The following is a 5,250-nucleotide window of genomic DNA, read 5'->3' as shown; positions in this document are numbered from 1 at the left end:
ATATATATATATATATATATATATATATATATATATATATATATATATACATATATATATATATATATATATATACATATATATATATATCAATTGAAGAATGTCAATTCATTATGGCTGTTTCTAATGACTTCATTAATTGATTAATTGATTATTCTGACCTAATGAGGTACCCCAACTTAAGTACCTAATTCAACTGAATCTTACTTATGTGTGTGTGTGTATCGATGTGTGCGTGTATCGATGTGTGTGTGTGTCATTCCCCTACCACTGCTTGACAATAAAGAATTGGTGTGTTTATGTCTACGTAACTTAGCAGTCTGGTAAAAAAAAACAAAAAAAAACAATAGAATAAGTACTAGGCTTTAAAAAAAAAATGTCCTGGAGGATATTTGTTCAACAAAAACCCTTCAAGGTGGTGCCCCAGCATGGCCACAGTCAAACGACTGAAGCAAGTGAAAGATACTTGTGTGGGCAAAAAGTCAAGCACCAAATAAGGTCAATATGCTCCAGAATCATCAAAGACATTTTTCCACTTTTCTAAAATCGAACAAAATAAACAAAACAACGATAAATACACACATTCTTGTAACATGGTGAACAAACTGTATCATAATAACCTAATATAAATGACAAATGTTTTGGTGCGTAACTTTTAGCCCACTGTATGTATATATATATATATGTATATATATATAATACAAATAATAAATGAGTATATGCATATATACGTACATGTATGTACATACCTACATCTACATGTATATGTAGATGCATATCTGGGTACAGGACGTTGCAAACAAAACGTGGACAAAATGATAAACAGAGTACAGAAAACACACAGGCCACATAGAGAACATTTCCTTCGTCAGCTGCCACCATTCTCTCTCTCTATATATATATATCTATATATACACATAATTTAGGGATCAGCATAAGTTGCTTCACCAACATACCGAAAATTTAGAAATAGCAGTTAAATACCTAATTACTTGGCAAAATTGTGAATTATTAATTTATTAATTAATTAACAATTCCCTGCCATATATATATATATATATATATATATATATTTGAGCACAGATTTGCTAGTTAAAGGATGACCAGAGACTAAACAATTACATATTGTATTAAATCTCAGTTATCCTAAACAGTAATAAATAAGTTAGGGTAGATAGATGGTCATTTCTACACAAGTGTGTCCACTCCTTATGATTTTGTCTCCTCATAACTTACAGTAAGATGTATATTTTTCAATGAAATTTTAGACAAACCTCTTTCAGATGATGTAAATTACGATTATATCGGAATTTGTTGTGAATTTTTTTTTTTCGGATGGTTGGAAGGTTTTTGGGATATTTCACACAAGTTATTTTTGTTTCCTCATAACTTTCAGAAAAATGGGTATTTTTTAAATCACATTTTCTACTAATATCTTTCTGATGGTGTGGATTACGATTATGTCAGAATTTTAATGTAAAAAACAAAAACTTGGTGGGTGCGCACACATTTATTCTAACATACATCAAATATGTATCAACAGAATTAAACTTGAGATTTTGAAAAAAAAAAAAAAAATATTTGATGTATGTCAGTACGTATGTGTGTACCCTCATAAATTTGCTTCCCATTAAATATCGATATAATCGTATTGATAAAAAAAAGTATTGATAAAAAGTATTGATAAAAAGTATTGGTTAAAAAAAAAATATTCATTTTTCAGAAAGTTGAGGTAACAAAGTCAGGTGTGGTGTACACTTGCGTGGATATTTCGATAGCTGTATAAGATAAATAACTGATTTAGTTGTTAAGGAAAGAATAGAGTTTAAACATTACATTCTGAATTTAGTATGTTTTAAATTTAGCTCACCTGGATGATTGTAAAGGAAAAACTTTGTAGTTAAGCGTTAACTTTGAAAACAAATTTTAACGCTATTCATTGTCATCCGTAACGCTGCATCCAAGGGAGATAATAAAAAAAGTCGCAGACTTAAGTTTGGCGACATTTGACAGATATTTGACATTTGACGGGTAGTTGACATTTGACGGATATTTGTCCTCACCTTGTTTGTTGTTAACACAACGTTTCGGCTGATATACCCTCCAACCAAATGAACCGGGCAGTAATTGTATCTGAAAAAGGTGACAGAAAAATAAATTTATAGAACGAAATGTTTGTGTTGGAGGATAGAGAAGAAGCAGACGATACAAGGCAAGGTGGAGAAGCGGGACATTTCAGAATCTATGAGCCTTTAACATTATGCCTGCTTCAGTCTGTAACTTAGTAGATGCTTAGAAGAGACCCAAGACTACGACTGTCGTGAATGATTGAAAGTAGTTGAATAATATTGTTTTCAAGTTTGGCACACAATCTGTGACTGGTTCCAGGTTCAGTCCCACTGCGTGGCACCTTGGGCAAGTGTCTTCTGTTATAGCCTCGGGCCGACCAAAGCCTTGTGAGTGGATTTGGTAGACGGAAACTGAAAGAAGCCCATCGTGTATATATATATATATATATATATATATATATATATTCCTCCTTCGAATGAGAGCATGTATCCCTACCGCATGAAATTCTGTTGATTGTTCATTAAGCCACTTCTTCACTGTAGTTTTCTCTTCGTTATCACTGGAATAATTTAGCGACTTCAAAATATCATCTTTTCGGCCCCATGAAAGCGGGCTTGAGAAGCAAACATTATTCTAGTGACGAGGAAGGGAAAACTGTAGTGAAGAAGTGGCTCAAAGAACAGTCAACAGAATTTAACGGGGCAGGGGTACATGCTCTCATTCGAAGGTGGAACATTGCTATTGAGAGAAATGGTGACTATGTTGAGAAGTAGGGATGTAATCCACAGAGGACCAGCTTCATTTTGATGTATGATACATGTTCCTGTGTTGGTTATTATACCTGTCCTAAACAAAACGGCATTACTTTTTGACTCACCCTCGTATATATATAATTAGAGGATATGTTAACCTCTTGAAGGGAAGGCTGCACCCAAGGAAATATTGGTTCAATACCTAGTATTTAGAGCGAAAGAAAAAAACCCAGTGCCTCAGTTGGTCTCACATCACAAGGTTCAACGGAACCTACTGAAGCAAGCCAACACACTCTTGGCGTTACCACGGGCGATGGCGAGGCTAGGGCATTGAAAAAGTCAAGCACCTTCATGGGAGAACTTTGCAATTAGCAGCTCAGCCCCTCCAAACATCTCAAACGCCACAGGTTGGAAGAAATAGTTCACTGTCAGGTCCCGATACTTCAGGGTTTTGTTCCGTTCAGCTACGGAAGCAGTAACACTCCCATTTACCGCAGCATCGAGGATGTTTCCTAAGAGATTACTAGGTTACAGGACGTGGAACCTTGCGTGTGGTCTCTTTAGTGGCTAAGTAATTCTCCTGCAGTTGCCTCACTGTGAAAATTACATTGGTAATAACTCTACATAGCACAAGACTGAAATCTGATCTTTGCAAACTGTTCATAATCAGTTGTTAAAAATATGAATATTAGCGACAGAGGCAGTATTAATATGGAGAGGTAATATTTATCTTTACTTAACCGTGGATGTTCTGTTGGAACAAACTATACTGCGGTCTCATATTGACTTTCAGCACAAAATGCATTCTTGTTTATATAGTGCTGTGACCACCAGATCATGTGATTTTGACCTAAATATTTATTTCTTTACCGCTCACAGGAGGCTAAACATAGAGGGGACAAACAAGGACTGACAAAGGGATTAAGTCGATTGCATCGACCCCAGTGCCTAAGTGGTGCTTATTTAATCAACCCCGAAAGGAATGAAAGGCAAAGTCGGCCTCGGCGGAATTTTGATCTAAATATTACTTCCTAGCAATATAAACGAATATTGTGCACGGAAAGATATTAGTTTCTCTTTCGGTAACTAGCGCAGTCGAGTTTTGTTGTAGCAGAACATCTCCATTTAAGTAGGGATATATATTAAGCACCTCTATATATTCTGGTCTAAGCACTCGCGTAACTTTTTTAGTGAAATTTTCAGAAAATCTTCGCAAATTTGTGTTCCACACACAGGAGTTCATACGATAATGGAAAAAAAAAATTATTTAAAATATTTTACTTCCTCAAACACTTTAATTATTTCCGTGACTAATCATAGACGGACAATCTATCCTTTAAGGCCTTCATCTTTTTAACTGTACTTACTACTATTCTACAATCAGCTCCAATGGTTGGTCCTTCTGTTCAGCCTACTTAAAAAACTCCACCACCTAATCCATTCACGTCATTCAACAACCTCATTCGATAACATTTTCATGCCTTTTATTTTTGGCATTGGTAAGGAAACTTCCATTATCATTCCGAAAACACTTCTCAAACTCACGATTTTCTTTTGAACACTACTTTGTATCCCAGAATATCTCAAGGCTTTGATCCTCATAAACAAACATGTTGCTTCCTGCTACTTTCCATCACTATTCTTAACACCTACCTTTTCTTCTAGTTACTTAACTCGCATTCAGTTTGATAAAAAATATAGGTAAGTTATTAAAATTTACCAAAATATAATTTTAAGGGCTGGTTTTCAACTTACTAAAATCCATAAATATGTGAGGCTTTGAAATCCTCTAATACCCAATATGCCAGTGTATAAAGGTAAGTTTTTAATGTCAACATTAACCCGTATTTTTATTCTTAAATATAACAAAAAATTGTCATGCGTCAAATCTGGATAGGATACCGGATTATGATGAAATTTGTTTTGTTTCCTGTCACCCACGAAATATACTGTTTTTTTCGCAAAATATAGGTCTATCTAATGCGATAGTACGTTATATGTGAGTAATTACGAAAAGCTTCGTAAATAAAACGAAGAAAAAATACTCAGCTGGCTTTCAATACCAGGAAGTCAATTTAATACTAGAGTGGTTTCCCCTGTACAGTTCGGTTCCATTGAATTCTTTGATCACATGTTATTGACGCAAAGAGATTTTGACGACTTAAAGTTACACTGGATTACTGAGAAGTGAAGTGGGGAGGGTACAATTTGCGGCGGAGGGTACAATTTACGATTTTCTTGGTTTTCTTTTTTACAGGAACACACTATATCGAGGGCGGAGATTCCGGATCTGCATTTCAAAATTGAAATCCCACCTTCACTTCCACTAAATTTCTTAAATTTTCAGTTCAGTTTTAAAGAATTTTTTTAGGCAAAATATGTAGAAAAATACGGAGATTATGATTCTGAAAAAAAAAAAAAAAAAAAA

General features: G+C 34.5%; 1 protein-coding gene across 1 annotated transcript in view; it reads right to left on the bottom strand.

Moving 5' to 3' along the window:
• The window catches only part of LOC106868740 (uncharacterized), a 61,736-nt gene that overhangs the window by 46,467 nt on the left and 10,019 nt on the right, over nt 1-5,250 (bottom strand). The window contains exon 2 of the mRNA XM_052974998.1: nt 2,064-2,133. The gene's annotated coding sequence lies outside the window, so the exon portion shown is untranslated. The remainder of the gene's footprint in view (nt 1-2,063; nt 2,134-5,250) is intronic.

Source organism: Octopus bimaculoides, chromosome 20 (assembly GCF_001194135.2).
Source record: "Octopus bimaculoides isolate UCB-OBI-ISO-001 chromosome 20, ASM119413v2, whole genome shotgun sequence".
NCBI classification, from domain to species: Eukaryota; Metazoa; Mollusca; class Cephalopoda; order Octopoda; family Octopodidae; genus Octopus; species Octopus bimaculoides.
This window is presented reverse-complemented; position numbering and strand designations above follow the sequence as displayed.